The sequence below is a fragment of the Pygocentrus nattereri genome, chromosome 6 (genome assembly GCF_015220715.1).
Source record: "Pygocentrus nattereri isolate fPygNat1 chromosome 6, fPygNat1.pri, whole genome shotgun sequence".
Classification (NCBI taxonomy): Eukaryota; Metazoa; Chordata; class Actinopteri; order Characiformes; family Serrasalmidae; genus Pygocentrus; species Pygocentrus nattereri.
The window spans coordinates 9,021,496-9,032,407 of NC_051216.1; positions in this window are offsets into that span (position 1 = coordinate 9,021,496).

Genomic DNA, 10,912 nt, shown 5'->3' on the forward strand with positions numbered 1-10,912 from the left:
GGATATTGTGAACTGAAAGCTCTGAAATAACAATTTTATTTCCCACCTGGATACATAAGGGTTAATCTACAGCCACAGTAGATAAAGGAATCACCATCGTAATCTGTTGGGCCCGTACTGCTGCGAGACACATGTGCATGTGGAGTCAGATTGGAGTCAGGTGATGATAGTGTGACTCAACTTACTGTTATTGTTGCGTTTATCCTGTCAGTTGATCCGGGCTGAGACCATCTCTTTTGCTTGGACTAAATTTTGGTCCTTTGGTCCGGACCACGGTTTGCGGCATCTTTCACACCTGCTTTTTTGGTTCTGACCAAACTGAAGAATCAGAAGTTCTGGACCAAACAAGGCAGGTGTGAAAGCATCCTCTGAGTCTAAAATGGCAAAGATTCCTTTCCCCAAAATAATACCAAAATACCATCACAACAGCGGAATAGACTTATTTGTCTTATAAAAAGGCCAACCTGTTTTTGAGCTGGATGTCCAAAAACACAGACTTCACCAAGTTAGTTACCAACGGTGTTAAATGTGCTGTGTATTTTTAATAGGATGTGGACAGAGCTGAGAAAGCATCTGACTTTTCACAGCTTGTGATGAACATCGTTGGCGAGCAACAGAGGACGATGATTACGAAGACATTGTCATTGTCCTTGAAGGTGAAGAGGTAATGGCTGGTTTCAGAAACATCTCGCAGGCATGTGCTGCTCTCCTGGGGTTCATATATGCCTTGAATTTGCAGTACCCTAAACCACTGAGATATCCTTTTGAAGCATTTCAGAAGCTCTTCCTGGAAATTGATGGTCTGAAACTTTCTCTGAAGGTGTTGTCTTTGAAAAAGCAGTTGTTAGCTTAAGCCTTGCTGTCTTGTTCAGAGGGAACAAGTAGCTTTGAGAGATTCTGTGGCATTTCTTATCACCAGCTTTGCAGAATGGCTTTAAGTTTTGCTTTGTTGTTTAAGTTAATCAGCTGAGACTTTTATCAAAGTAATTGTCTTGGCTTCACTATAATGGCTGTTAATGGAAACGATAACTTGCATCCACAGAACTTTGCAAGTATTATGGTGAACACTTAATCTCAGACTCAAAATCTTTATTTACATCGTTTTTTGTTGGATATCACTGCTCTCTTCGTGCCACGTAACAACTGCTGAGAACTGTTACTTTAGATTTATTGTGGTTCTATTTAATAACTTTTTGTGGGAGGGAAAACATAGAAAACTTGTGCACTACACAGTGAATGATGGCGACTTTCAGGTCTGACCACTATTTGATTATTATTTATTTTTCAGCAATATATTGTTTTAATTTAAAGATAGAGTGTAGCTTAAATTTTAGGGATTGTATTTGCAAGCCTTTTGGTATTTGTTAATTGTCTTCAGGCATGTGCTGCTCTACTGGGGTTCATATAACACCTTGAATTTGATGTGCAATAAACCACTGAGATAGAATTGAAGTATTTGAGGATCTGGTGTTGTCTCTGAAAAACCGAGTTGTTAGCTTAACCCTTGCTGTCCTGTTCAGGGGAAACTTGTAGCTTTGAGACATTCTGTGGAATTTCTTGCCACCAGCTTTGCGAAATGGTTTTGAGTTTTGCTTTGTTTGAGTTTGTGAGACTTTTATTGGTTAAGCACTGGGATTGGCTTCACTACAACAGCTGTTAATGGAAGTGATAACTTGTACCTAAAGGGTATAACTTTTCAAGTATTATTGTGAAAGCTTCATGCCAGACTCAAATCTTTGTTTACATTAACGTTGTGTTGGATATTACTGGTCCGTTCAGGTCACGTAACAAATGTTAATTGAGATATTTTGAATGCTGCTCTACTGTTTTATTTAAGAACTGTTTTTAAGTTAAGTGATACTTTTTTGATCCCACAACTGGGGAAATTCCACCTCCGCATTTAACCCATCCGTGAAGTGAAACACCACATACACACTAGTGAATACACACACTAGGGGGCAATGAGCACACTTGCCCGGAGCGGTGGGCAGCCCTATCCACGGCGCCCGGGGAGCAGTTGGGGGTTAGGTGTCTTGCTCAAGGACACCTCAGTCATGGACTGTCGGCCCTGGGGATCAAACCGGCGACCTTCCGGTCACAGGGCCAGATCCCTAACCTCCAGCCCACGACTGCCACAAGTGCCCCCAGTTTTTGTTAGAGGGAACAAAAAAAAGAAAGCAGTTGTGCACAACACAATGATGGTGACTTTCATTTGACCAACTTTTGTATAATATTTTTGTAAGCAGTACATTTTATGTTTCATGTAACCAGAATTAAGGATTGTATATGCAAGTCCTTTTGCTGCTTGTTTGTTTGCACTTTTAATAAATGCAGATGTAGTATTTGATGTATGGAAATTGACCTATTTGAGTGGTAGTTAAGTGGGCTTATATTTTAAGAAATACAAAAGCAAAATAATCAAGGCAAAAGTTTGCATGGATTTTTCTATGTTGGTAGAACTTAAAAAATGAGTTAGGACAACTTGAAGTAGTCCTTCATTTTGGCTTTACTTAGTTGAGTTTATTACAAAAACTAAGTACATTTAACTTAAATATTTTGAGTTGGGGGGTTGAGTTGAGTCAAAACAGTGATTTTAGTTATACTGTGAGAATTTATTTAAGTATATTTTAAGTGGCTTAGACAGGTCGCATTTACTCAATAGAACAGAAGGTTAATTCAACTCCAAAAGCTCCATGCAAACTATTGCCTTATTTTTTAAAAGTAATTTTAACGCCTCATTTTATTGCGCAGGAATGGTTTGAGGTGACAAAGAGTTCAAGGTGTCGCCCTGGCCTCCAAATTCTCAAATGTGTTGAAAAAACACAAAGATGTTTATTGGCCTTTGCTTCATAGCATAACTATGGCTTTCAAATGATATCATATAACATAATCTTCTGCATATTTTCTGCAGAGATAGATGTGCAACAAATGTCTTAATTGTGAAAATGTCTAAATAAAAGCATTTAGAGATGATACAGATGGAAGCGTTTCATGGCCCAGAACATTGATTCAACAGATCAACTGCAAATAAATAAATAAATAAGTAAATAAATAAATAAAATCCTTCTCCTGTAGGGGGTGCTAGTAGGGGAAGAGGGATCTGGATGATTCCAAGAGCCTGGAAAAAACGGGGGCCCACAAAAATGGTCAGTTTTTTGTCTGTGTTTTATATTTGCTTAAAAATTCATTACATAACAATGAAGTAGTCCATATAACGGAAAACAAAGAGTTGGAGGGTGTTGCCCTGGCCTCCACATCCCCCAGAGCTCAATCCGATTGAGCATTTGTGGAATGTGCTGAAACAACAAGTCTGATCCGCGCCAGACCCACCTCACAACTCACAGGGCTTATAGGATCTGCTCCTAATGACTTGGTGTCAGATACCACAGGGCACCTTCAGAGGTCTTGTAGAGTCCACATGGTCCCACTTTATACTGAGTGTCTCTAATAACTGTGTAGTTACACATGGACAACATATGCAACACTAACTACTGATGATTTAGTCAGCGTTACAGGCGGATTACAGAAGCGCAGCCTATGTTATTACATGTGTATCAACTTCCATTTTGCCTCATGTAATTACACAAGCATAACGTCTACAGAGGAACTTGGCTGTAGTGCAGTGTTTGTTACACTGTAAAACAAGTGGTCAGTTCCTGTGTAGTTGTAATGTAGGTACTGTGTAATAATGGAGTAGTAACATAGACATTGCTCTGTGGGAAACGTAACACATTTCATTTTATAACATTTACGGCATTTGGCTGACGCTCTTATCCAGAGCGTTTTACACAGGTAGGCCAAGGTGGTGTTAGGAGTCTTGCCCAAGGACCCTTATTGGTATAGTGTAGGGTGCTGCCCTGGTGGGGGATTGAACCCCAGTCTACAGTGTAGAAGGCAGGGGTGTTAACCACTACACTACACTACACTACACTAACCAACCACATTTGGCTACATTTTACATTTTGGTTACATGTTTGGATACTACCACATTTTATAACAGTTCCATGTTAAGATAAGTGGACGTCTGCTGGACTGTCACATATACAGAGTGGTTTAAAGCTGAAACTGGTTACACTGCATGTCACAGAATTAGCAGATACAGTGTAAGTGATTGTGGCATGTGACCCGACGATGACGGCCGCAAGAGCCGGCAGGAAGGTGGGGCCCGAACATTCAGCGGCGATGCACCTCGGCGAGGACGCCGGGGAGAGAGCCGCAAGTGTGGAGGGGCTGGAGTGCAAAGCCTGAGCACCCAGGATGGACGCGAGTCAGGAGAGTGAAGGTGGGAGGAGGAGGTCGAGGACGCTGGTGCCGACCACGAGAGTCATTAGCGCAAGGCGCGAGTCCTGAGCTCTGCTGCCTGGTCCCCGCCCCGGTTACGCAGCGAGGCCGCCTCACTACACCTCACGTTCGACCCAGGCAGCCGAGTTGCCTGCTGGGGGCGATAACGAGGAGGCGGATTGGCGAGCTCTTGTTCTCTCTCGGCTCTGGTGCTCACGCTGCCCTTAATGAGAGCCAGCTGATTCTCACCCGGCTGGCAGCGTGACTGCCTTTAAAAAGAGCTGAGAGCGAACAGAGAGGGAGAGGGACGAGCAGCAGCAGACTGAAAATTTGGAAAGCTCAGGGAAGAGACTGAAACGTCCAGCCAGCTTGAGCCACTGAAAAGTGGCCAGTTTAGTGTTGGTTGGTTTTGTTTGTGTTTCTTGTGTGAAAATTAAGGTCATGGATGCTGCAGCATTGACCCCTGCCTCCAGCATCCTCCTAGAGCCCGGGCTAGCATGTGCTGTGCTACAGTGATGTCTTAATGTTAGTTAATACAGACTTCCCTTAAAAAAAAAACCTCTGAAAAAAGTTAGTGATTACAGTGTAATTACATTTATGTAACCCTTATGTAATTACATGAGCGAGAATAGGCTGTTACAACTATTAAGACACATAAGGCTGCACTTCTGTAACCCATCTGTAACACTGACTAAATCATCAGTAGTTAGTGTTGTTCCATATGTTGTTCACATGTAACTACACAGTTATTAGAGACACTTAATATAAAGTGGGACCGTCCATTTCTCAGCAGGTCAAGCTGTTTTGGCAGGTGGAAGACCGGCAGCACAGTCTGCAGCTGTTGTAATGGTTTGCCTGATTGGTGTATGTGCATGTCAACCGTCAGCTTTAGCCTTCTCACTGCGTAGATTTGAGTGGCACTAGATCATCACATCAGCATTAGCTGGGTGTGCAAAGTCCCTAGCAGGTGAGGAGACATCAAGGCAACATCACAGCAGAAAGGTTAAAGCAACAGAGTGATGCCCTGCAATCTGAGATGAAAAGCTTTGTTTGGTGTTGAGGAAGCAGGAACAGAAAGGCCTCATTCTTCACACTGCGACGACTCCGAAAGCTAATGAGAATTTGATCAAGAAGCCGACTCTGGAGCTCATTTTATCAGCCATTAACCTTTTGGTGTTTATATCAGCTCTGTTTCAAGATGTTATCGAAGCAGTGTATCTGCGGTGCGGAATAATGAACATGCCAAAGGTTTACAGCGCTGTATGGTCCAATTATGCAGATGAGCATCAGGAGCCTCCATAAAAGCATCTGAGTTTCTAAATAATTGAGAAAGGGAAGGTTTTTGAGGTTATTTCTGAAAGTAGGTCTCTATAGCACCTGTTGTTTATATGAAGCACCGACGAGGGAAAACAGTCTACAGGGATAACAACTGTGCTTGTTGAGAAAACACAAAGATTTCTGCTCCAGAAACATCTGGCAATGCATGGTTTATTGATTTTTGCTTCATCACAAAAACTTGACTATTGCAGTCAAATTGGATCATACGGTCATTTTCTATACATTTTCTGCAGATGTGCGATGATTTTCTTCATTATCAAGATGGCCAAAATGAAAGCATTGAGAGACGATACAGATGGAAGCATTTCATGGCCCAGAATCATTAAATCATTACACAAAAAAAAAAAAAAAACGTCCTGTAGGGGGCACTGACAGGCAAAGTGGGATCTGGATGATTCCAAGAGCCTGGAAAAAACAGGGGCCCACAAAAATGGTCAATTTTATTGTTTTTGTGTTTTATATTTGCTGAAAAAGTCTAAATCGAAAGCCCTGCTTTATTAAATAAGAAAGAAAACGGAATTTTTCGAAACGTTTCCGAAATAAAAGTGTTGTTGATTTTACAACAAGCACTGCTAACACTGGGGCAGTCGTGGGCTGGAGGTTAGGTCGCCAGTTTGATCCCCTGAGCTTACAGTCAGTGACTGAACAAGGCACCTAGCCGCCAACTGCTCCCCGGGCGCTGTGGACAGGGCTGCCCACTGCTCTGGGCAAGTGTGCTCACTGCCCTCTACTGTGGGTCCTCACCAGTGTGCATGTGGGTGTTTCACTGCACAAATGCAGGAGGTGAAATTGCCCCCCGTTGTGGGACTAATAAGGGTCTCTTAACGTTATTTTTAAAAAATAGCCTGTTTAATTGTAAGAGATTTTAAAATGAATGTTATAAACAAATTATGTTTTTTTTGTGCATGAAACAACTTTAATCTAAAAGCTAAAAGAATCACATGGAAGCAAAATAAAATGCAAGAAAATGTAAAGGCTGCAAACAGCATGTAATCTTCCATTCTATGACCCCTCTAATAGGAAACTCCATGTAAACATTCAGAGGTGGACAGTAATGAAGTAAATGTAATTCATTACTGTACTAAAGTATTTTTGGTGTATCTGTACTGAAGTTTCTCCGTTCGGGGCGTCTTTTTCCTTTCACTCCACTACATTTCAGAGTCTAATATCCGACTTTTTCCTCCTACATTTTGAGAAATCTGTCGTTCCTTTTGGTTTCTGTGTGTATAAAAACGTAACATGTCAAAACGAAAGAAGCGCAAAGCCAGAGCACCAATCAGGGCCCAGCGGTCACTTTGTTTAGAGCTGGTTTTGACCTGTTGGTCATACCGACCCAGTGCAGCACGCGGTTCAACGTCAGCGCAGCAGCGTAAAACTTTGGGAGAGTCTGTTCAACATAAATGATGAACTAACCTAACTTTGTGTAAATAGAGCTCAATATAGAAATACGTCCACATATGCAGTCGAGACTGACGCGGCTTTTTTCTGAATTTCTACAAACACCATTTCATTTTATAGTAAATTAGTTTGGGCTGGTTTATGTTTATGAACAGACGCCTACAGATCAACATAGTAAAGGAGCTCATCTGTGATCCTGAGTTTAAAGCCAGTTTTTATTCAACTTAAACTTGGAACTAAGTTGTAAATAAATCTGAAACTGAAACTTTGCTTGTGTGTAAAAAGTGATTTCAGAGCCACTCGGTTCTCCCTGATGGAAACTGTTTACCTTCAGTGTTTTGTGCTTCTGATCATTTTAATAGACGTCAGCGTCACTAATTAATGACGTTCTATTAAAAGACTGGTTTACCAAGAGAGACGCTGGAGGACTTTCACCTGAAATGAGTTCATGAAGCCAGTCTGGTTATAAAAATGATAACAGGACCAGATCAGAGCCAGAATTACTCTTTTAGTACTTTTACTTTATACTTAAGTTCATTTGAAGGTAAATACTTTAGTACTTTTACTCAAGTGGAGGTCTAAAGGGAGGAACTTCTACTTTTACTGGAGTAATATTTACCTTGGGGGTCTCTACTTTAACTCAGGTACATGATTTGTGTACTTCGTCCACCTCTGTAAACATTCAGTTGATTGTAGGTACAGGCTCTCTCCTCAGTCCTGTTGCTGGACACTATTTAAACAAAACAATCTCTGATTTATTTCTGTTTTTTTTTTAAAGTCTGAATGGTGAATGGCTAAGCTGGATAGGAAGGTTACTTCGGGAATAATGATTTACCAAAATACTAAACAAAACCACTTTGGTCTTTTAAAACGAACTAAACCTGAAAATAAAGTGAAACAAAAACCAACAAGCTACCCCAACTGCCTGCTTAAAAACGGAGGAAAAGTTAAAGAAATGTTGCTTGACCACTACTTTTTCTCAAGCACTCACAGTTTGAAGGTCTAACAAAGCTTTCACAAATTTAATAAGACAAGCACAGTAAAGAGAAGTGAAGAATCCAAAGCTGGTCTGGACAGAAAGAGCCTTGAACATCTCCCAGGTCAAGCATTGCCTCTCTCTTTTAATGGAAGGTGTCCTGTGTGGTCAGTTCCAGCCCTGGGCATAATACAATAGAAAACAGAAGACAACACCCACACACACACACACACACACACACCCCACACACACACCCACACACACCCCACACACACACCCACACCCACACACACACACACACACACACACACACACACACACACACTAAATGAAACACACAGAAAGGCTATTACAGCTACAGGTTGTAATAAGTGTGACATCCAGGTCTCCTGAGGTAAAGGTGGTTTATTAAGATACTGGACATTTTGACAGAAAGGAAGCTTGTGCTATAATAACTGCGGTTGTCAAATGGAAATGAAGTGACAGAGCTGCCTAAACAAGGGTCCATGTCCTACTGCTAATAGTTTGCATTTTCAAGCTTATAATTAAAAAGTGCAACGTTTTTTAATTTTGTGGTTCTCCCAATGACAAAAATGTAAAAGTTTAACTTAAACAGTGTGTTTGTGTCTGCTAGTAACATATGAATTAAAACCGGATCATCCCTATTATTCCAATTTCATAATGTATAGCTGGATAAATTAGTAAGTTTTAGTGGGTTGTGAATAATGAATGTAAATTACTGTGTCTATATCATGTCTATACTAGTCAAAAATGGCCCATAATAGTTTTGCTTTGGATCCAAGATATCAGAAACTTTTGAGGAGCAACAAGCATTACAGTTTTGACCAGTATAGTGTAGTAATACGCGATCATATTCCTTATATTCATGCACTATATTGCCAAAAGTATGCGGACACAGTACTGTTGGCAACATGAAGGGCCTACGATCGATCCCCACGCCGGGCAGCCAGTGTCCTTTCTCCATGTCTGCGTGGGTTTTCTCTGGGGGCTCTGGTTTCCTCCCACAGTCCAAAGGCTAACTGGAGATATTCAATTTATCCTAGGTGTGTTAGTGGATATGTCTGTCTGTTAATCTGCCCTGTGATGAACTGGTGGCCTGTCCGGGGTGTTTACTGCCTTCCGTCCAATGAGTGCTGGAATTGGCTCCAGCACCCTCACGACCCAGGAGGATAAGGGGCTTAGAAAGTTTGTGTGTGTGTGTGTGTGTGTGTGTGTGTCTCTGATTCCAAAGTCATGGACATTAATATAGAATCGGCTATAACAGCCTCCACTCTTCTGGAAAGCTTTCCACAGGATTTTAGAGTGTGTCTGTAGGAATTTACATCCATTCAGTGCATTTGTGAATTGAGCCACTGATGTTGGACAAGGAGGCCTGGCTTGCAATCAACATGCCAATTCAAAGGTGTTCAGTGGGGTTCAGCTGAGGCCTCTGTGCAGACCACTGGAGTTCCTCCACACCAAAACGCATCAAACCATGTCTTTACGGAGCTCACTTTGTGCACAGGGGCTCCTGCTGGAACAGGAAAGGACCTTCACCAAATTGTTACTACAAAAGTGGGAGCCTATTATTGTCTAAAATGTCTTTGTATTACCCTGACATTATCCCTCCTCCACCAAACTTTACAGTTGGCAAAACCCAGATTCCTCACTCAGACTCCTAGAAGGCATGATTCATCGCTCAAGAGAGTTTCCCAAGCTCCCGAGACAATGGCGGCATGCTTTACAACACTCCAGCTGATGCTTGGCATTGAGCATAGCTTGGGCTTGTGTGCTGCTTCATGAAACTCCCAATGCACAGTTCTTGTGCTAATGCTGCTTCCAGAGGTAGTTTGGGACTCTGTAGTGAGTGACGCAGGCAGCCTCGTTGTGTGAGCTTGTGCTTCATTGCTGAGCTGTTGTTTCTCCTAGATGCTTCCATTACACAATAACAGCACTAACAGTTGTCTAGGGCAGATCTAGCAGAGCAGAAACTTCCCAAACTGACTTGTGGCAAAGGTGGTGTCCTATGACAGTGCCATGTTTACATTCACAGAGGTCTTCACTGCGACCCATTCTACTGCCTGCGTTTGTCTATGGAGACTGCATGGCTGCATACTTGATTTACACCTGTTAGTAATGAGTGTGGCTGAATCAACTGAACTCAATTATAAGGATGGATGTCCATATACTTTTGGCCATATAGCGTATTCACAGCTAGCTGCATGCTCAGTAAGAGCTGGGTTACGAAAATTGTGGCGCATTTTAATGTCAGATTCTGCTAAGAGGAATAAGGCAAGACAAGGCGGCGATGTATGGGGCCCAAGATTCCTACTGACACCTCCATTTACAGCAATAAAGACATAATGAATTGAAGTGAATTGTAGGACTCTGTTGTCTTTTGGAAGGCAAAAAAACGGACATGACAACGAAGGCTCAAATATTTAAGCTGTCTTCATTGACCAGCTGCTCTTTTCTAAGCAAGACGTCTCTGTGTAAACAGCACACCATCCAGATCATTTAATCCAAATCATTATTAGCGCCATAATTAGAAGCTTCAGCTTCACAATTACTGCCTCAGAAGCAGCTGCTACAGAAGTCATTCTCAAACAGGTGAGAACTGATCCATTAACAGACTTGGGTCAGGCAGGTGTGCGAAAACGCGTGAGAAAGCCGTGGAAGCAGACAGCTGTGATGAGATCACTCTAGAGAATGCAGCTCCCAGAAGCACAAAGCCAAGAGGATGAATCCAGATTCTGCTAATGCCACTTCAGATGGTCAGATTTAGTTCAGTAAAACTGGGATCAAGTGTCCCCTGGAGCTCAGGTAAAGAGATAAAAGGCACAGAGTGCTTGAGGTTTAGCCTTAATTTTGCTGAGGCATGGGTCAGCACACCACAATGGAGTCTAACAGGAGTCTATG